Below are 23,915 nucleotides of genomic sequence, written 5' to 3'. Positions count from 1 at the left end.
TGACGACACATTGAATGGCCATCTTGGTCTATGAGCTAATTGAGCTCCAAGCTATTCCCTCCCCTTCCTCCAAATCTTTGATACAGATTGTTGATCATTGATGACCCCACAGTGATCTCTGAGGCACTCCATCAGTTACAGCTTTGCAGCCTGAAAATACACATTTATCTCTATTCTCTATTTCCTGTTAGCAACAGCTTCCCTCTTCCTGTGTAGCGACTCCGGTGGGTTTAATGGCCTCCTCCTGGACTGTGTAGTGTACTGAACGAGCTGAATTACTTCATTCGATATTCCTGTGCAATTCCTTAGAGGGACAGATTGGTCTCCTTCTGTGTCATTGTAACGATCCTGTCTGACAGAATGGAGTGGTCCCCAACCCTGCAACAGCATCGAAGGGTGGACTGAGGGAACAACACATGGGGTAGGGACAGCAGTATATCTCTGTTACAGCCTCGAGGGTGGATTGAGGGAACAATACATGGGATAGGGGAAGAAGTTGCCCATTCGGCTGCAAGATTCAGAATGTTCATGACTGATCCGAATGTGTCTGACCATCCATTTCCTGTCTGTTCCCAATAAACACTGACCCTTCAGTCCAGTAAAGATCAGTCGAGCTCAGCCTTGAATATCTTCAATAACCGAGTCATTACTGCTCCCTGAGGATGAGGACACCACGGGTAGCACAACACTAAAGTGAAAGGGACATCCTTATTTCATTGTGGGGCTGTTATTTTAAGACTGTGTTAACTGAACATCAAATCATCACCTCTTTTCAGACATAAGGACAGAAAAATTAGGAATAATTTGAAACATAATCCATTCCGGACTCCAAACCTATCCCGCATTCCCACTGCCCCTTTCCAATCAAATATGTATCATACCCAGCCTCTGCTGCTGTCTCAGGAAGAGAATGCGTGATAGCATAATATCGCAGGAGCATCAAGGGAATAAGCAGATTGAGGATATTCAGCCTATCGAGTCGGAACTTCCGTTCAATAATTTCTTATATGTACCTCGACCTCATTCTACTGCCTTCTCCCTGGAATCCTTGATCCCCTTACAAATCAAAAACATATCGAATTGTGTCTTAATGACACTAGTGTCTGTGCCTCTGTGTATCTGTATGTGAGTAAGTGTTTGTGCGTGTGTCTGTGTGTGTGTCTGTGCCTCTGTTTGTTTGTGTCTGTGTGTGTGTGTACCTGTGTGTGTGTGTCCATGCGCTTGTTATCTGTGTGTTTGCGTGTCTACATCTGTCTGTGTATCAGCCTGTGTTTCTATCTGTATTTATGTCGATTTGTATGTGACTGTATATGTCTTTATACGTGTATGTATACCTCTCTCCTGATAAGTATTGTGTGTGTCCATCTATGTATTTCTGTGTCTGCGTCTCTGTGCAGGGAGGTATCTGTGTTTTGTTTGGAAGTGAAAGGACTGTTGTTGGAACTGACAGTGGGTTTAAACTGAAAATTGTCTTTCACTGAACATTGGTCCTTAACATTGTCAGTAGGACGTGGATGTTTCAGATTCTCCAAACGAGGCTTCCTGGTCCTCTCCAGCTCTTTATGAGTCCTTCCCACGTGGTGGGAGAAGGGGAGTGAGGGAACGGATATCGGGCACTCCATTACCTGGCTTGGCCCTTTCTATCCTATTCCAGGCTGTTTCTCCTGGAATGGACGAAAGAGATGGAGGGAGAGTGGGAATGGGTGACCCTGCTGTTTGTGCTGGTGTAGGTGGGGGGAGATGTGAGGTGTCTGGAATGAGTCAGCTGACAGTTTTGAATCCATATAGGATTATTAGTTGCTGAATTCAATAGTGAGAGTGGTAGTGCCTGAGCCTTATTTGGAGACATTGCGTGAATCCTGTTCGGGGTTAGGTGCTACAACAGATGTACAGTGAGTGTGAGGGAGCAGGGATTATATGGAAACTCATTTCCTAACAGAGCGAGGAGGATATTGTTGCTTGTCCAGTTTTGTGGGACATTTCTTCAGATCATTTCAGCGTCGAGGTGAGCCGACCTGAATGTCTTGTCCAGGTCTATCACTGATAACGACACAGACATGTCCCTCAGAATCACTTGAGGTAGAGTTTACAGATAGCAAAGAGAAGCAAATATCGGTGTGTGAAATATCGAAACCAAAACGGTAGCAGAAACTCTGAGCATCATATGATCTGGAAATTAGATAGGCAAGTATTGTGTATACCGCAGTCTTATTGAATGATCTCAAGTTGTATCTAAACTGCGTAAACAAAGTGACTGCTGAAGCTGTGAAAAATAAGTTCCGTAAGTTTATATGAGGTGGGTTGAAGAGTATGTTGTGAAGCAAACAAGAGAGCAGGTTATTTCGGATTTGATGTTGTGTGGTCAGAAGGACGAATTATTAACCTTGGTCAAAAGCAGCCTTTAAAGAATAATGGCATTTAAAAGGTGCATTTTACAAGGTGTCTGCATACAATATGGAATGCTTGAATAGTCCAGTCAAACATAATTGAAGTCAGGAGGCTAGAGTGTCAAGACATCTACAGTGAATTTGGACCTGCAATATTCTTCCCGACCTCTCCGCCCCCACCCCCTCTCCGACCTATTAGCCTCACCTTAACCTCCTTCCACCTGTCGCATTCCTAACGCCCTTCGCCCAAGTCACTCGTTCCTACCTTTTATTGTAGCCTGCTTGGCACACCCTCCTGAAGAAGGGCTTCTGCTCGAAACATCGATTCTACTGCTCGTTTGATGCTGAATGACCTGCTGCGCTTTTCCAGTAACACTTTTGTAACCAAATATTGGCACTAGTAAGCATTTCATGCTGCCATAGTATTGTAACATGGAGAAAAACAAATCACCATATGAAGTTGATCTGAGTATTGTTTACCTGTCATGTTTAATATTGTTTAAATTTGCAGTGCTTATTTTTAAATGCTAGTTCTTGAAGGTAGTATCAGATTGAGTGTGGGAGGTTGGGTGGTGACATGGTAAAAGTTTCTAAAATCATGTGAGATATGGAGAGGGTGAATAGCCAAGATTTCTCCCACAGCCATAGTAGGCATAAGGTCAAAGAGGGAAGATTTTAAAGGAACGAAGGGGCAACTTTTTACACAGAGGGCGGTGTGGATATGGAATGAGCTGCCAGAGGAAGAGTGGTAGATGCCAGTACAGCTACAACATTTAAAACTCACTTGGACAAACATATGAATGGGAAACATTTTGGAGGCGTATGGCCCAAATGAAAGCAGATAGGACGAGCTTAATTTGGAAAACCTGGTCAGCATGGACATTTAGAAAAGCTTCACGCAGAGTTCGTGTGTGTTTCTGAAAGGGAAATTATATTATGCCCTGTAAAATCATGCAAAGTGTTTCTGGAGATGCCTGAGAATGTAACAAGCGGATTTAATAAAGGGGATCTGGTAGACAAGAGGCTTACCAGAGATTTTCCATAAGGTATTACCAAATAAAAGTTCATACACAAGACAGAAGCTCGTAGGATGATGGATAATGTATTAATATGGGATGATGATTAGTTAACACATAGAAATCGGAGAGTCAGGATTACTGGATATTCATGATAAAGGTACATCTGCTGGAGTACCACAGTGTGAGTTCGATTGCATCAGTTATTTACACTCTATACTGATGACCTGATGGCGGGAGCTGAGTGCAACATACATCCGAGTTTGTGGACGATACTGAGAACCAAACGACAGGCTGTTATTTAATGGAAGCGACTTCCAGAAAAGGAGCAGTACATAGGGATTGGAGTCTTCCTGTTAGTGAAACGTAAAATCAGCACGCTGATGCATCAAGTAACTAGGTTGGTTCATTACGCAGCTTCCTGAGATAAAAGGTTTGAATTATTGACAACCTCTAAAATGGTGAGGCGATCATTCATTTGAGTTGAAATGAATGAGGAGTGATACTGCTGAAAAATGCAAGACACAGAAGGGCCTTGAGGAGGTAAATGTTGAGAAGTCGTTTCCTCTCCTGAGGGTAGTCTCGAACTCGAGGACATAAATACTGAATATGGAACATTGATGTTAATCTGAGATGCAGAATGATGTCTACTCTCAGAAGATAATAAATGTCTGGAATTCCCTAACCCAGAGAGGTATGGAGGGATACAAGGAGTCAGCAAGAAAGTGGTGTTGAGCCCTGGAGTAGATCATCCATGTTCTTATTAAATGGCAGGGTTAGCTTGAGGGGCCGAATGGCCAACTCCTCTTCCAACTCATTAATTCCACATTTTAAGCTTTTGGAAAGTAACTGGTTATTTTCCTGGAAATTGTGTTGTACAATGTTGCATTCAGGGCAAGCAGAGGATTTGTTTGAGTTCACCCTGAGTGGGGTATGAGGGCTGTATTCACAGCGAATCTGGGTCTGTAACATGACTCCCATCTGGAGCAGAAGTTACAGAGAGGGGAAGCCTGGAAACAGGGATTGTGGGTCGTGGTCATTTCCTGACCCAGCCTGGATTTTCCAAGTGCATTTCCAAAACTACACCTAACAATTGGAGTGGTGTCGATCTGCTCCTTTGTAGCAGGTCCGAAGGGCTGAATAGAACGCCAGATCACAGGGCTGAGAGACACGAGTGAGCCATTCGGACATTTGAAACTACTCCATCAGTAAAGATGGTCATTGTAGTCCCAGCTGCACTTTTCTCTCCATGCACCATTATCCCTCATTCACCTGTCTATGGATAATCGGACGAAGCCATCTTCGATATAATATAACATAGACGTATGTAACTAATATAACTAACAGAGGAGCATGGTGAATCTGTGGTTAGCACTGCTGCCTCATATAACCAAGGAGTTGGTTTCAATTCCAACCTTGGTTAACCCTGTATGTGGAGTTTGAACATTCTCCCTGTGTCAGTGTGGGTTTCCTCCCAATGGTCCAGTTTCGTATCAGAGGCCAAAGATTTGCAGCTTAGAATGGTTTGGCCATGCTACAGTGCCGAGAGATGTGTAGGTTAGGTGGGTTAGTAATGGGAAATATAGGGTTACATGGAGGGCAGGTCTGTGTTGGATGCTGTTCAGTGGTTAGATGTGGATTCAATGGGCAGAATGTCCTGCTTCCTCTCTGTAGAGGTTGTATGACAATGATAACAAGTTTGGACTATGCAAACATACAGTGGGTATCGACCTGATCCACTCTCCTCAAGGTTTTGTATGTTTGTATAGGATCAGCTCTCATTCCAATATAAGCCCTTCATCCCTAGAATACGTGAAGTGAAACATCTCTCAACTGCTTCCAATGTAATTATATCATTTCTTAGGTAAGGAGACAAAAAAAATAATCTTACACACAGATGAGTTTCATTTTTGTTTTCTCAGTGTTGTGAGTCTCTGTAACACTCTTCCCCGCCGAACACTGGGGGCAGAGATATTCAATATTTTTGAGGCACAGGCAGAAGGTTCACAAATAACAACAAAGTCAAGGATTATTGAAGTTTGGGCAGGAATGTGCAGTGTGTGGGAAATTCTAACAGTGGTACAAATGAAACTGTCCAGAACATCCAGGAATATAATGCAAAACGAAATGATAAAATAGGTAAAAATTTAAAATGCCACAATACAGTATCAAAGGACCATGGGGCTGCTCTGTCATTAGAGAGAGGATATGGGTGGTGGTTTGTCCTGAGGGTCACCACACGTCGGGAGATGGGATGAGGTTGCAAGAGCGTCCCCTTCATGGTAATTTCTGTCAGTGTGGGGAACTGAACCTGCGCTGTTGGCCTCTCTCTGCATCACAAACCAGCCGTCCAGCCAACTAAGTGGGAGAGAGTGTAACTGTTACAGACAGAAACAGTCACAGACAAAGGAAAAGAGAAACTTCCATAACAAGGTAAAGGTGCAATTGAGATAACAATCAAGATAACGGCTAAGGATGAAAACGTTCTCTGCTAGAAATTGTATTTTATAACGAGGCAAGTGGTTAGAAGCTGTCTTTGGCTGAAAGCAATAAGATGAGCCAAGTGAAATAACCAGAATTATTAATTAAAATTAGATATCTATAAACATAAAATAAGTGCATTTTTTATTGTTCTGTGTAAAATGTGGTGATCATTACATACAAGTATAAAACTGATGGAATATATTGTGAGGGGAGTCCGTCTGTATGGGAAATGCCCTCGAACAGACGCTTGAAGAACACCAGGGTAAATGTGCCTGAGTGTCATCCGCTCAGTGACAGAAACCCAGGGAGTTGAATGACTGAAAATTCCTGTAACATGGAGCTGGGAGAACGAACCGACCAGCTGCGAGCTCATTATATGATGGAGCACATTCGAAGGGCTGAAGGGCCTCATGATGGATTTGAATTGTCTGTGTATTGAAAAACATGCAACGCTATTCATTGGACATTGACACTTTCCTGAAAATTGGAATGATTTGAAAGATTATCTTTAACATTCTATTGCCATGTGGGGGTATTGCAAAGGCAAGAGGGAAAGAGAGAAAAAGAGAGATGGGGAAGGTGCGGCATGCCGCAGTGAGCATGGTAGACCATTGGCCTTGTTTGGGGGTGGTTGCTACAGCAGAGAGAATACGGTGACCCTTTTCCTAACAAAGCAGGGAAGGTTATTGATGCTTGTCCTGTATTGCTGGACATTTCTTCAAACTGAAGATACAGTTCTGAGCTCGGTGGTGAGCTAAGACCACGTTCGATGGGTCTTGTAGTGTGGCCACTTCTGAGAAGAGAATGGTGCCCATCTGTACTAGCCCATCCACATATCCAGGTTGACAAATTGTGGTGTATTTGCCTCTTATCTGCCATGCTAGCGGTAAACTGTAAAGGGCAGCTCTCAACTGAGAAAGCTCAAAAGTGTGCCCATTGGCCTTTTGAATTTGGCACCAGGCCCAGGGATCATGGTATAACTAGGGATATCCGAGCGATGGTTAGTACCTCCAGCCATGATGGGTGGGAGAATCGAGCTGGTATTGAATGAGAGGGACACCATGGGGTCGGGTGGATAGGTAATGACGTGAGTTCGATAAGACAGCACCAGGAAACCAGCTCGACCTCGTGCAGACAATCCCTCTGTCACATTCAATAAAAATGTCGTTGATATAAATTGTTGTTACACGCAGCCCAACGAGTCATAGACTCTGCTGTGCCCACTCACAGATACAAAGCTGCAGAATAAATGCTCATCCAAAAATCCATCATCTGAACCCACACTGGTATCCTATTCACCAATAATTCCTGGGAATACTGTCTCACGTTGCAGGAGTCTGTCGAAATATCTTTATTTCAGCATTCTGAAAACTGTGATCTTCAGGAAATTGTCTCTCAATCTTCCTTTCCCGTTTTTCCAAAATCCTTTTGTTTGGTGGAATTCCCTCACCATCTCTCTCTGGCAGTAGTTTTCACACCCACAGCACACACTTGTCATGGTCGAATGGAGATATGGAGCTGTAAATGTATGGGAGCTTTACATCCTGTCACGTCCAGCATGGGCTGCAAGTATCCCCACACTGGGCAGGGATCTAACACAGTGTTACTGAGCAATGCACTGGGGCGGTGTCCACAGATCTACATGCTGGGAGGGTAACTGCTCCTGGATTGCAGATCAATTCATTTCTCTTCATTGCTCTTCACTGCACAGCTCCCCATACTGAACAGGTTCTTTGTTCGCGTTTATAGAACAAATTATTTGTGTGGGCTGAATATCACCCCATGCTGGACAGAAAGTTTCGTCCAGGTTTCTGAATCAATGCACCAGTTTGATCTGCACTGCTCCCTATGTTGGACAGATAGCTAGTGGGCCGGTGACACGTGCAGAGTGCTTCATCCTGAATAGATTGCTGGATTGTACTGAACATGGACTGCACAGTATTCCATCCTGGACAGATTGCTTGATTGTACTGATCCTTGTCTGTACAGTGCTCCATTCTGGACAGATTGCTGGTTTGGACTGAGCCTGGTCTGCACAGTTCACCATGCTGAGCAGGTATTTCATCTGGGCTTACACGTGTCTGGGCTCGATCTGTGAGGTGGATTTTGTATGCAATCTAATTCCTGATAGAGCTATCACTCCTCCACGTCGGTGCATTCCGCTGTGAAAGCCCGTATTTCTGCAACATGTTGTCCTTTAAGTAATTCTCCAATTAAAACGTGAAAATCTTCAGTTTATGCTATGGATCCGAGCAGACCGCCCCTCACAATATATGACGAAGGTAGTCTCGACCCGAACGCTTTCTTATTTTAAAGGTAAATGTGAGGTGCTGTGTTTCAGATATAATTCGTTTGGTCAAAATATTTGACTTTAAGCAAAACACAATCTATTCAAATATAACAACAACAAGAGGAACTTGGTATACCTTAGTTCTATTGGAAAACCTAAAAGAATTATAGGTTATTTAACTACTATACAGTAACTGCTCCAATATAGTAACTTTCCATAAGCATACACTTGTGAAAAACAAATTCAGGAAACAGATCATCTCACATGCAGTTCTCCAATCCAGCAGGAAAGAACATCAAAAGCCAATTCTGAGAGAAATCTCAGAGAGAGAGTGCAGTAGCCAGGAAAGATTTCCAACCGTCCAACTCTGCTGAGACCCCAGCAATACCTGGTGAAAGGTAAAACTAAGAATCGTGATTCAATGAGAGTTTGACCAACCCTCCACATGACTAGGCCGCAGCTGGACCAGAAGGAATGCACTGTACATACTCCGTCTATGACACTGTAGGAGCCTCTTAAAAATGCCTAATCTCACCTAAGACGTTAAATGATGGTAAGATAAATGTCAAAGTTAAACATAAATACTTGAAACGAAAGGATGCAGAAGCCCTGGTGATCAGACACAGACGGCCTTGAGACACCAGCTATTCCCATGCTGCCAAAATATAGTAGGGTCATCGAACTAGTGAATAGAAAGTATCATCATTCTGCCTCATCTCTAAATTTACAATTGGAGACGTGATATTAGCCCAATAGTTAGCGATGTCAACATCCCAACCAGACCAACTATTGTTATGACGTATGAGAGTTGTAGTGAAAAAGGTTTACTGGAACTATTTGTGACTGTGGTTGATGTTAGTCTCTATAGATCCTAACTGTGTCATGAGAGGGTTTCCTTCTTCTATTAGTAAGGGGCTTCATTCAAACTGTTATTCCATAGTATCAGCGGCAGCGTCATCCTAAAGACGATTGTGCTCAGCAGCTACAGGGAGAGGGAAAGGAAAAGAATCTTAGAACAATAGACTGAAATGTTCCAACAATGGCTCAGAATCTGAGAACATTAGTCTGGAATGTTACAACAACAGACAGGAGTTTATCTGATGGTCTTTATATCTTTCCCGGGATTGGTCATGGATAGAGTTGCGGATACGAGCCATATTGATGATTATTCAGGCAGGTTACTATCCCATCCTCGCTATTGTTGGTGATCCCGGTAAGCCTATCTCTTTCAACTTGATAAATGATGGTGAAGGTTATTACTATTTCTGTTATTTATATTTAACTATTGCATAATCTGCTATCTTCAGTTTCAGTCACAAACTCCACTTTATTTCCAACAATTTCAGACTACTCACTCATAAACGTCTAAGAAGGAACAAGACTGTTCCGACCCTTCAGTTTTCCTTTTGCCCAGAACGGTTTTAAGTCTCGATATTCTCTCTGCCATCAAACCTCGATAATATCCCCAGTCTCAACCTCTGCCTCAATACTGTTGTTGAATTAGCCATCATCTTACGCCTTGTTGACATCTGATTTTATGGCTCCACTTCTTTTCTGACCACTGTTGTAGTTACAAATATTTTGACCACAAACTTATTCTTGTCACTCTACCTATTTCATAATTGGGACCTCTTTTCAGAGTAAAAATGTCAGTGGCCGTGTAATTCAAAGACACAAGTTATGACTTTAAATGCATGTTTCAAATCCTTCCACAGCCGATGACAGAAGTTAAATTCGAGTGGCAACACTTGGAATGAAAACTCATTTTGCAAACGACAACCATAAACCATTAGGATTTCTTTTATTATTTCACTGATAGCCTTTTGTAAAAAAAACTGAGTGCGACAAAAATGATTGGCTCCATATTGTCTTGACAAATGGTCTCTCGCAGTCAACGGCAATTAGTGACGGATGACAAATACTGTCCTTACCAGTGATGCTGACATCCTGTGCAACAACAGCATTAAAGGTGAAATAAACCAATGAACTGTGGGTGATGGAGATCCGAAATGAAATTCTCCAGCGTCTGAAAATGTTGGAGAATCTCGGCAAGTATGGCAGCCGCTGTAAAGAGAAAAACAGATAAAGTTTAGAACCTAGTGACCTTATATCACAACTGAAACCAACTGGGAAATAATATTAATGGTTGTATGAGTGAGGGAGACGTTAGTTGAGTGGATGTAGAAATTTCCAGCGAGAAAGAGAGAGAGAGAGAAATGAAAAGCAAATATAGAGACTGCTAATAATGAACCAGAAGGAAAATAAAGTTGGTGTTCCCCTTTTCCCATATTCATGAATATCATATCAATTTAGATGTGTCTCTGTTTACATTGAGTTATATTCCCTCTATCTTTCTCCTCTGAGTGTGATGATCAACTCCATAGGCAATACTGGTGCTGTCCTTATAGTTGCTCAGATACAAAGTAACGAAATGTTACATTGTCAACTGATTTTTTGAAGAATGGAACTGTAACTGTCGGACTGTGCAGAGATGTAACTGTTTTTTCTGCTAAGAACAGAAACATTTTCAACACTGAATGGGTGCACCGTTTGTGTCGAGATTTGACTTCTCCTGTCATTACAGAATAAAGGGAGTTTCTGTGTACACTTTTCTCGGGTATGTATTATCAGTTGCCGCGTCCATTCAGAGCGACCCAAGAGTCTGGTGACCTCACTCTGGAAGAGATATAAGCACTGCATTTACAGAGTGTTCTGGGTCCATGGTAAACAAATGGAGTCGAGGTTACACAGAAGGGAAACTCCGTACACAGGGAGGACAGGGCATTGCATGACCCTCTCTGGGATTTCCAGGAACATTTGTCAAAACTGGATCCATTCCAATTGTAAATTGTGAAACCAGAGTCTTTCAAAAATGAGGTGGTCACTGAGCTGTTTCCCCTTCTTCAATATAGCCTGTAAACTCACAGCAGGGATAGGACTGTGCTGACACTCGCCAGGAAGTGAACTGGATTGAGTCTGGAACTTTCCAGGTAAGAGAGCGAGACATATACATCACCATGAAGTGTATTGGATTCATTCTCGAACTTTCCAGGAGGAGTGAGTGACATACCTGGAGCGCAGTCCTCCTATATAACACGAGCTGACAGAAGCTATCTGCCTGCCGAGAGGAATATATTGGTTCTTTCTCCACGGAGGAAGAAACTAACTTCCAGAAATACTAGTGATCAGGAGCCCTGGTGAAAATTAGGGGATGCACGAAATTAGAATTAATGAAGAGTATGTCTTTTAAATCTATTCGCATTGAAGCTTGGTATGTTGCTAGATCTGATGAGCTACATTCCAGAGTATTGAGAAGGTGGCAACAGAGCTACTGAAAGAATTACTGATTATTCTTCAAAGCTGGTTAGATTTTGGAGGGATCCTGCAGACTGGAAAGCGGCTATGGTTCCCCTAAATATCCAAAACAGAACGGAGAGGGAAAACAGAAAACTAAATAGGTAGATGTCAGCTGTGAGAGAAAAACAAACATTATAACCTTAAAAAGGAATGTGACAACTAGACACTTGGAAAATAATGATATGATTACATTCAGCCGAGATTCAGGAAAGATAAGTGTTCTTTGATAAGCCTGCTGTAGTTGTGGAGATTTTCCGTTGTGACATTGACAATGGACGACCAGTGGGAGTGGAGTTTTTGAAATTTCAGAAAAAGTTTGATGCAGTTGAATACTGGTGAGTGAGTAATGTTAGAGTCCTTTGGTAGGTAGGGTTGGAACACACAGAATGAATCAAAAAATGGATAATGGACAAAATGAAGAGAATAGTATTTTTATCTGGGTAGAAGGCTTGTGGGGAATCAGAAGAATCAATGCTTGGGCAATAGCTATTCGTAAGATATAACATGATTAAGATGGGAACAACAAATGTAATGTTTCACATTTAAGTTTATGAAATGGTGAGAGTTTGGAAAGTGGTGTTGTTGAAAAGGACTTGGATGTCCTTGGCTATAAGTCACTAACAAAATTCGGATGGGACAGAAGTAATTATAACTGAAAATGATATCTTTCATGCAAAATAAATGAAGTACCATAGTAAATATACCTTACTCAATGGTAGTGTTTTGTTGAAAGAGTATTTGGGGCATTTTATACAGACTGAGTCTGTTTATAAAAATTATCTCCACGTCACCGAGACAGTGCTAAGGAGTTTCAACACATTGAACCCTGGCATGATGGTCTATCAGGAGAGAATTTAGTGAGTATGTGTTTAACTTGTAACACTGTGAGAGACTCCGAAGTTGAAACTTAATGGTTATGGACGGACACTCATTGTGTCCAAAAAAAGGTTGATAAGGTGGGAAATTCCATACTTTCCATAGGATGCTAGATTCCTAATAATTTACGTGCCCGTGCAGAGACCTTATTTCTATTAACAGAGAGATACAGCCTCTGAATGAACTCTGAACACTATAATACATAGTTACTGTGTGACCCTCCACTCAACGTTGTATTGTTCATAATCCTGTCAGCAGCCACAATACTTTCATTCTGAAACAGTTAGCTATTCTCCAACAGCTTCTGACTTTCAGATAGGATGTAGGTCTGCTCTCTCAGCGATGGAAGATGCCTTTGAAACTGGTTTAAAATATCGTTTCAGTCCCACTACCAGGAAGCCATGCTAACATAACACGGATGTTCAAAGTTTGGGAGAAGATTTGTAGCTCGGGTGCTCGTTGTTGTGGTTCTGTTCGCCGAGCTGGGAATTTGTCTTGCAAACGTTTCGTCTCCTATCTTGGTGACATCCTCAGTGCTTGGGAGCCTCCTGTGAAGCGCTTCTGTGATGTTTCCTCCGGCATTTATAGTTGCCTGTCTCTGCCACTTCCAGTTGTCTGTTCCAGCTGATGGACCACACAGCAGGAGCATTTCTGCACTGACAACCAGACTACTGCGACCACTAGGACTCATAACAGCACACAAACCAACAGCCATTCTCAGACAACAGCTCACCAGAACGAAGGACCCGATACCCAACATGAGCAAAACCAATGTAGTGTACAAAATCCCATGCAAGGACTGCACAAAACACTGTATAGGACAAACAGGAAGACAGCTAACGATCCGTATCCATGAACACCAGCTAGCCACGAAACGACACGACCAGCTATCCTTAGTAGCCACACACGCAGATGACAAACAACACGAATTCGACTAGGACAACACTACCATTATAGGGCAAGCCAAACAGAGAACAGCCAGGGAATTCATAGAGGCATGGCACTCATCCGCAGACTCTATCAACAACCCATCGACCTGGACGCAATATACCGGCCACTACAGCGGACAGCTGGAACTGACAACCGGAAGCAGCAGAGACAGGCCACTATAAATGCCGGAGGAACCATCACAGAAGCGCTTCAGAGGAGGCTCGCAAGCACTGAGGATGTCACCTAGACAGGGAACGAAATGTTTGCAAGACAAATTCCCAGCTCGGCGAACAGAACCACAACAATCACACGGATGTAATATGAATAAAGAAGCCACGAGGAATACCATGGAACAGTCCGTCTGTACAGCCCCTGCTCCATTTTGTTCGTTATGTTGGAGCATCTCTGACACCTTCCTCTTCCTGCATTAGTGACTTGACAAGCTGAATGACCTCTTCCTGTTCCTTTATAATTGACTCCACGTGTGAAATGGTCACTTACTGATCTCGTGTTAGCGACGTGTGGGAGTGAGCAGACTCCTTTCTTCCTGTGCAACAGCAGGGGGTACTGAATGGGCTGTCCCTCCTCTTGACAGTAGTTTTGATGGGCTGAATGAATTTCCTATATTCCTGTGAAGCCCGATTGAGGTACTGAGTGACCTCCTCCATTTACTGTGGAAATGTGCAACGCTGTTTCATGAATGTTACCGACAGTTTAACAGCACAGGCTTGAATGTTGTCTCAGTCTTGTTGCACATGGACATAGACTACATCAGGAGGTCAGGGATGACGAATCGTTCTGAATATCGTGTAACATTCAGTAAATATCCCCACTTCTGATTGATGTGGACTCAATGGGATGAATGGCCTGCTTCCACACAGCAAGGATTGCTTGCTGCCAAACTGTGTTTGCCTGGGCTGAGGTAACTACCCTGAGGATTTCCTGCAGAGATGTTGCACGGCTGAGATGATAAACATGTTCCATTGTGTTGTGAATTACTCCAAACACTGGAGAGTTTGCAATGGATTCTGATGAAGTGCAATTTTACTCAGGATTCTTGATGTCATCTTCAATTAAATATTGCCTTGACATAAGGGCCAGTCACTCTTTGGTAGGCCCTTGCATTCTATCGCTCATATTGATAGATCATGGTGCAGGAGCAGGCAGTGATTTCTTCAAACAGAGGGTAGTGAATGTCAAGAATTCTCTATTGCAGAGAGTTAGGGGAGCTATAGCAGTAAGTGGCCTCCAACTGTTCCTGTCTTGTAGGTTGGATGGTCTGAATGGAACATCAGAACAGGAGCAGGGTTAGATCGTTACACACTATGAATCTTCTTCACCAGGCACTAAGATTGTGGCTGATCAGGTTATGGTCTCAGCCCCACTTTCCTGTCTGTATCCCATTATCTGTGATTCACTTCTGCATAAAATATTTAACTAACTCATCTTTGGATAAAGGTGAATAAAGAGGCACCACATACCTCTGGAGAAGTGACTTCTCACTCAAAAAGTCCTTTAAGAATTTCTCCTCATCTCTCTTACAATGTCATAAAGCACGGAGAACTGTCCACGTATCTCAGACATCCCAATCTGATCGAGTCCCATTTGTCAGCATTAAGCCCATATTCCTCTAAATCCTTCCTATTAATATGCCTATCCAGATGCCTATTAAATGTTGCAGCTGTACCAGCCTCCATCACCATCTCTAAGAGCTCATTTCATACACACACCACAATCTTCATGAAAATATTGTCCCTTTACTATCTTTCTCCTCTCACCTTTAGCTTTTGTCGGATAGTTTTGAACTCCCCTATCCTGGAAAAAAGGCTTGGCTACTCAGATGATCTATTTCCTTCATGATTTTATAAACCTCCATAATGTCACGTCTCAGCCTCCGATGCTCCAGAGTAAAAAAAGCCCCAGTCTGTCCAACCTCTCCCTATAGCTCATCACTCCATGTCCGGCAATATCCTTGTAAATCTTTTCTGCACCCTCTATAGTTTAACAGCATCCTACCTGTAGCAGAGCGAACTGAATTAAACACAGTATTCTAGATCTGGACTCACCGACATCCTGTCCAGTTGCAACATGAGCTCCCAACTCGCATACTCAATGTACTGATCAATAAATGCAAGCATATCAAACACCACCTTCACCACCCTGTCATTCTGTGACACAATTTTCATGGATCTATGAGCCTGCACACTTTTTGTTCAACAATACTCCCCAGGACCTCACCATTAATTGTATATGTCCTGCCCTGTTTTACCTTACCAAAATGCAACACTTCACATTTACCTAAATTTAACTTCATCTGTCATTCCTTGGTACATTGGCCCATCTGATCGAGGTCCCATTGTACACTGACGTAAACATTGCTGGCCACTGCACCTCCAATTTTAATGTCATCTGTAAACATAATAAACAGGTGAGTATTCACATTCAAATAATGTATACAATTAATGAAAAGCAGTGCTCCTTTTGGCACATAACTGGTCATAGGCCTCTCGTCTGAAAAGCTGTCGTCTACCACACTCTGTCTCCTACCTTCACTCTAATTTTGTAGTCATTTGGCTATCATATCTTGGTTCTATTTATGACCTAGGGGAGAAAGTGAGGTCTGCAGATGCTGGAGATCAGAGCTGGAAATGTGTTACTGGAAAAGCGCAGCAGGTCAGGCAGCATCCAGGGAACAGGAGAATCGACGTTTCGGGCATAAGCCCTTCTTCAGATTCCTGAAGAAGGGCTTATGCCCGAAACGTCGATTCTCCTGTTCCCTGGATGCTGCCTGACCTGCAGCGCTTTTCCAGCAACACATTTCCAGCTCTATTTATGACCTAACCCTACTAACTTGTCTGCCATACGGAATCCTGTCGAATGCCTTGCTGAAGTCCAGATGGACGGCGTCTACCACACTGCCATCACCAATCTTCTTTATCATCTCTTCAGAAAATGCAATCAACTTTGTTAGAAATGATTTCCCACGCACAAAGCCATGTTGACTATCCTTCATCAGGTGTTACATTTGCAAATACATATAAATCCTGCCCCTCTCAATGCTCTCCAACAACATGGCCACCAATGTCGGCAGGCTCATTGATCGATAGTTCAGGACATTATTCCCCATTCCTCGTCCCACACTTCCGCTGCTCGCTGCAAATGATAATCTAACCGGGTTGGTGATATGATCAATAATATAGGTCTCAGAGTGTGTGAGGATGAGGAACAAGTCAGGCAGGATTCTTTAATCTGCTAAAATTTACGAATTTATGACCGAAACAAAGTTGCTCATACTACGATGGAAAGATGAATGACAAACGGTTTGAATATTGTAAATCTGTATGTCGATGTTTCCCTCTCTAAAAATACTGACACATGCACAGGTTTGATGACAAACTGAAAAATATAATCTCTGCAGAACGTCAACTTGGAAGAACTGAGCCCAAATATTAATCGAACTCATGACGAAAGGAAACATGAGGGATTGTTCCAAATATCATTCAGTTTATATAGCTATTCTGCTCTTACATACTACTGGCAATGGGATTACTTCTTGGAACAGTGGATTTAGCTGAATTCCCTTTACTTCAGGTAGTGTGCCGATTCCAGTGAATCCTCGGAGAAACCCTGCATGAGTGGTAAAGATGACTGTGAAGTTTTCAGCTCGCACACATTGCTGGGAAGAGGAACACAGAGAGAGGGAGCAACAGGCTGTTCCTTCTCAGGAAGGTTACATTTTCTCCCTCCCTGTGCTGAATCACATAATAACGTTATCCTACCCCAAACTGGACGAAATGAGATCAATTTGAACAGTGACTCAACTGTTGACTCCGTCGCATTCCCTACTCCATGTAGGTACATCGCTATTGCAGTTGGATACCCAACCATTTATTTCGGAACAAATAGCACCACTAGATTGAATATGTGCTTATATTTTCCACTTTCCTTTTATAATACAACTTGTGATATCTTCACAATATCTGCATTTCAATGAATGCATCTTATTCTTAAATTTGCTCCAGGTCTTATTCTCCCATAGAAGATAAAATATCCATCAGGTATTCACCAGCTCAGAATCTTATATGGTAACTTAGCACATTTCTCATTCTCAGACCGAAACTTCGAATCGTACACACATAATGCCTTTATTGCAAGAACAAGTAAAGAGAAACATCTTTGAGATATTTAAAAAGCAATTTGTTTTTCACTTCAGTGGAATTACAACCACACACAGTACATCAGATGCCGTCTCAAATCGGCCTGTACAGATGCAGTAAAACATCCTTAAGATCAGACGCAATACTCGTTATCAAGAAAAAAAGTATCACTTCATTTATTTTCTATATTCACGTGCTGCATCTACAGACTAACGTGATGTGATTTATGGATCAGGACAGGCTAATCCCTTTGCACCACCGAGTTCTGCATTCTGCCTCCAGTTATATATTTTACTGTTGTTTTATGCTTCGTCCAAAACACAAACTTCCCATCACCCACCTTGTACATTTTGTTTTGCTGAAGGTTTGCTCACGACACTCCCCTGTCTGTATCCCATTGCAGACATTCTGTCTCCACTTGGCATCTTATTGAATGACTATCCTGGTGTGAGGGAAAATTGAGCACCAATCCATTTAGCCACGTCATCCAAATCATTATTCTAGATTGTAAACTGTTGATAAACTCACACTGATCCCCGAGGAATTTCACGAGTGACAGCTTTCCAACCTGAAAATAAACAATTATCTAAATTCTGTATTTCCTCGTAGCTGATCAGGACTCCCTGTTCCTGTGTACCTGCCCAGAAAGGTTGCATGGCCTCCTGCTATGCTGTGTAGCTGGTTGCCGATTTGTTTCTGAACTCAGTGATCCTCCTTCCGGCAATTTGTTATCAGATAATCAGGTGGAGTTCCTACTCTAAATGTTCCTAATCCCTGAGAATTTAAAAGATGAGCACAGAATATAGACTAACATTTGGGGGGATCGCTACCCGGTCGGAAATGTGGTCTTTCAGATGCAGCAATATAGCCATTCTGCAATATCGGGCACGTGCTCAATTTTCACCAGACAGACACTGAGGAGGGGGGGAGCTTTCCTACAGCCTGACTAACATGTGTCCCCTTAACAACACAACTCATGATCCTCATCATTAAATTCATTGTTGGTTGTTGCTGCTGTGTTGAATAATTGCAGCAGTCACTTCACATTAAAATAAACGATTCTCTTTGAGAGGTGACCATATAGTGGTTTATAAAATCACGGGGTCACTGATAGAGCAAATAGGCAAGGTTATTTCACTTGGGGAAGGGAGTCCAGAACTACAGGACATAGTTTTAAGGTGAGAGGAGCAAGATATGTAAGGGATGTAAGGGGCAACTTGTTCACACAGTGTCTGGTGCGTGTGTGGAATGAGCTGCCAGAGGAAATGTTGGAGGCTGGTAAAATTACGCCATTTAAAAGTCAACCAGATGTATTTATGGCAAGGAATGATTCAGAGGGATATGGACGAAATGATGACAAATGAAGACATCTGGTTGGCATGGATGAGTTGGACCAAAGGGTCTGTTTCCTTGATGTATATCTCTATTGCACTGTGACCGAATACTTCATTCTATTCCCGGCTATCTCCTTAGAGGGACGAAATGGTGTTCCTCCTACATTATTGCAGTGATACTGACTGGCTGAATGGGGTCTTCCTCTCCCTCTGTCACAGCCTCAACGGGTGAAGTGAGAGAACAATATGGGATAGGAGCTCCAAACAGATGCGCAGTTTATACAGATCATGGCTGGTCTGTTTGCGGCTGAAAACTCCTTTCCTGTCTATTTCCTATAAAGACTGACTCCCCTGTCCAACAAAAGTCAGTAAAGGTGAGCCGGTAATATCTTGAATGACCCCCCAGTACTTTTCGTCTTTTACATAACTGGTTTGGATGTTAGCATATGAAGTATAGTTAATAGATTTGCAGATGACATCCAAATTGGAGATGTAGTGGACAACGAAGAATATTATCTCAGATAACAATGAGATTTTGATCAGTTGGGCCAATGGTCTGAGAAGTGGCAGTGGAGTTTAATTTCGATAAATGTAGGGTGCTGCAGTTTGGGAAAGAAAACCTTGGCAGGACTCATACACTTAATGGTAAAGTCCTCTGGAGTGTTGCTGAACAAAGAGACATTGGAGTGCAGATTCATAGCTCCTTGAAAGTGAAGTCGCAAGGAGATAGGATAGTGAAGAAGGCGTTTGGTTATGCTTTCCCTTATTGGTCAGAGTACTGAGTACCGGAGTTGGGAGGTCATGTTGCAGCTGCACAGGACATTGGTTAGGCCATTGCTGGAATATTGCGTGCAATCCTGTCTCCTTCCTATCGAAAAAGATGTTTTGAAACTTGAAAGGGTTTACAAGTATGTTGCCAGGGTTGGAGGATTAGAGCTATAAGGAGAGGTTAATTATGCTAGGGCTGATCTTCCCGGAGCATCGGAGGCTGAGGGGTGACCTTATGAAGGTTTACAAAATCATGAGGGGCATAGATAGGATAAATAGAGAAAGTCTTTTCCAGTGCAGTAGGGCATAGAGAAGAAAAACGTAAGAGAGGCATAAACGACAATTTTTACCACACAGAGGGCGGTACTTGTATGGAATGAGCTGCCAGAGGAAGTGATGGAGGCTGGTATCATCGCAACATTTAAGAGGCATCTGAATGGCTATATGAATAGCAGGGGTTTGGAGGGATATAAGCTGAAAGGTGGGACTACATTGGGTTGGGATATCTGGTCGGCATGGATGAGTTGGACCAAAGGGTCTGTTTCCATGATGTACATCTCTATGACTCTATGGCACAGTCTTCACAGTTCCCTGGGGTTGTGAATACCACAGACAGCCTAAGAAGATAGGAACATCCTAATCTCAATCTTAAATGGTAGAACATCTAAATTTAAAAGTGTGTGAACCTCACAGTCAGCTTCTCTTTTTTTAAAAAATGAAGGCACAGCCAATAGGAAATACATAGCCCATTCAGCCCCTCAAACCTATCCCATATTCCCATTTACTCTGTTCAGTAAAGTTTTAATATGACCCAGTCTCCACTGCTCTTTTGGGTTGACATTTCATGCAGCGTAAACCATACAGCATATGACATTGATGCAGAACCATAGTATTTGGTCCATCGAGCCTGATCTGCTGTTCGATCATGGCTGACATGTGTCTCAACAAAATTCTCCCACATTTTCACTGTAACCTTTGCTCCGCTTATCTGTCAGAATATATCTATCCCTGTTTTAAACACAGAACTATGTCTGTGTCTCTGTATGTTTGTATGTGTGTGTGTTTTGGGTTATTGGCAGGAGGCAAAGGGTGGTGGAAAAGGGTTGTCTTTGGGACTGGAGGCCAGTGAAGAGCGGCGTTCCACAGGGATTGGTGCAGGATCCATCTTTGGTGTCATTTGTAGCAATGATTTAGATGAGAAGTATAGAAGGCATGGTGAGCAAGATTACAGCTGACACCAAGATTAGTTATATAGTGAAAGGTGAAGAAGGTTACATACGATTATAAAGAGAACTTGACAAATTAGATCGATGATTCCAAGAGTTGCGCAGCTCAGAAACAGACCCTTTGGTCCAACTCTTTCGTGACACCTAGATGGCTTAAATTAACTTAATTTCATTTTCCACCATTTGTTCCATGTCCCTCTAAACCTTTCCAATTCATCTCCCCATCTAGATGACTTTTAAACGTTGTAATTGTAACAGCCTCCACCGCTACGTATGGCAGCTCACTGCATACACACACCACCCTCTGTGTGAAAATAGTCCTCTTAAGTTCCTTTTAAATCTTGTCCATCTCACCTTAAATCTATGTCTTCTAGTTTCTGACTTCCCATTCACTGGGGTAAAGACCCTGACTATTCAACCTATCCATGCTCTTCATGATTTTATAAACCTCTAGAATGTGCAAATGTGACTTCAATCAACACGAATGGCTGTGTTTTCTGTCAACCTGGGCTTAAATTCTGAAATTCAATGCTGACACCTCTTCATTCTCTAACACATCACAACTCTAAAATAATTTAATTAACTTGTTCAGCCACATTATGAAACACTTCTGTGGGATTTGAATCTCGACTTTTGGGCTCAGAGGTAGGGACACTACCACCACTTGGCAATATTCCCTAAAGTTGCAACATCATTCATCTTTGTGCTTATTCATCAGCCTGTTTTGAAATACTGTGACATACCTTCGTGACAGACGGGACTTTAATCCAAAACTTCTGTTCCAGAGTGAGAGACATTACCACGTGAGTTCAGGTTTTGCAATATAACCCAGAGCTCTGGCTCAGAGGCACGGGCGTTACCCACTACACATGACTTCAACCATTCCCAGATTATGGGTCACATTTTAAATATCAGCTTTCAGCTCGGTGTGGAGTAATTAAAATTTGGTTCACTTTACTGAATTATACAGTTGAAAGAATTACATTTTTCAACAGATGAAAGGTACTCACCTCAAATATACGATATTGAGTCATGTGCTCTGCCTTCATGATAAACTATGAAGATCTTTAATTGTTTGGAAATGATTTCCACCTTAAGTGGCTATTATCTTTCCCGCGTGTAACATGTGACTGCCCTTTTCATAAAACCACGAAATGATTTGAGGCAGCAGATTACTTTCCAGCCTTTCTTCCCCAGTACGAGAACTCATTCAGCTGAAGAGTCGCAGATGGAGGTTAACTTCAATAAATGCAAGGTATCACAATTTGATAAAACAAACAGGGAGAGGACATACACAATAAATGTTAGGCCACTGGAATCATTGGAGAGCAGAGGGATCTATGGTTCTCGTATATTTCTTTTAAGTTTGCATCATGTGTAGGCAGGGTGGGTATTTAGGAGTTTGGATTGATGGCCTTCATTGCCCAGACCTTTGAGTACAGGAGCTGGAAAATCATCTTCAGGTTGTGCAGGACATTTGTGAGATCTCTCCTGGAGTACTGTGTGCAGTTCAGGTCACCCAGTCACATTGACGATATTATTAAACTGGAGATGGTTCAGAAAAGATTACCGGATTTTCACTGGGAATGGAGTGTTTAGGTTATAAGAACAGACTCGATGGACTGGGACCTTATTTACTAAAGTTTTGGAGGTTAAGACCTTTTCAACCTTATAGAGGTTTATAAAACAATGACGGGTATAGATAATGTTGAATGGCAGATGTCCTTTCCTTAGGGTGTTGGATTTCAGGACTGTGGGTAATTTTAAGATGACAGGAGAACGTTTTACACAGGACATAGTGTCATAGAACTATTCAGCATGGAAACAGACCCTTCTATCCGACTCGTCCAGACTGACCAGGTGTCCTACATTAATGTGGGTCCATTTGCCTGCATTTGGCCCATATCCACCGAACCACTTCCTATTCATGTGCCCATCCAGATGCCTTTTAAATGTTGTACTTGTCCCCCCCACCCACAACTTCCTCTAGCAGCTCGTTACATATAAAGCACCCTCTCTTTGAAAACGCTGCCCCTTAGATCCCTCTATAAGTCTTTCGCCTCTGAACTTCAACCTATGTCCTCTAGTTTTGGAATGTGCTACCCAGGGGAAAAGACTTTGGATATTGACACTATCCGTTCCACTTGTTAGTATATCAACCTTTATGATCACTTTTCAACCGCTGATGCTCCAGGAAAAATAACCCTGACAGATCCAGCCTCTCAATAAATCTCAAAACATCCAACCCTGGTAATATCTTTGTAAATCTTTTCAGAATGCTATCAGGTCTCACACATCCTTCCTTAAGAAATTTAACAATTATTCTTCACATCCTTCTCTCAAAACTCCTTCTTTTGGTTTATATATAAAATTGCTCTTTTCTTGATGTACTGTGATTATAAGTGAGAAATGTAACGACAAAGACATGTGGGAGGAGCTGTCCAGAGTTAATTGGTAGGGGAGCTGAGCAGGAAAGGCCATGAAGCAGCAATGGCAGGAGTTTCTGGGGATAATTCGGAGGATATCAGAAATTCATCCTAAAGAAGATGAAACATACTCATGGGAGGACAAGGCAGCAATGATGAATAAGGCATCAAACCAAATGAGGAAACATACAATTTGGTGATGATGGTTCAGAGAATTCATTGGCTCTGAAACTACATAAGTCTGGAATCACTGACACTACAGAGCTCTTAATCATGGTCAGGGAGAGAAACAGAGGGAAAGACTTTCATTTTTAACACAGAAGATGTTATTACTCAAGGGAAAAAAAAACGTTTCAGATTAATTAAACAATTGAATTAAAATTAGTTAATTGGTTTTGCAGAATGTGTGAGATTGGAAGTATGACCCAGGGACCGAGCATCAGCAGAATGAGAGTTTGAAAATGGAAGTAGGTCCACATTAGAAACCAGAGAAAGTCACTGAGTACAGGGCTGATGGGTGAATGGGTCTCGATGTGAACTAAGGGACAGACAGCAGAATTGCATTGCAGATATTGCAGCTCAAAACTGCATATTTATGTCGTGGTATAGACCACAACAGCAGGAGAAGCAGAACAGCATTCAATCACAATCTGTAACATTTTTG

This window comes from Chiloscyllium plagiosum, unplaced genomic scaffold (genome assembly GCF_037043375.1).
Source record: "Chiloscyllium plagiosum isolate Xiang-an unplaced genomic scaffold, Cpla_swu_hap1 HiC_scaffold_38, whole genome shotgun sequence".
Lineage (NCBI taxonomy): Eukaryota > Metazoa > Chordata > Chondrichthyes > Orectolobiformes > Hemiscylliidae > Chiloscyllium > Chiloscyllium plagiosum.
Note: the sequence above shows the minus strand (reverse complement) of the source record.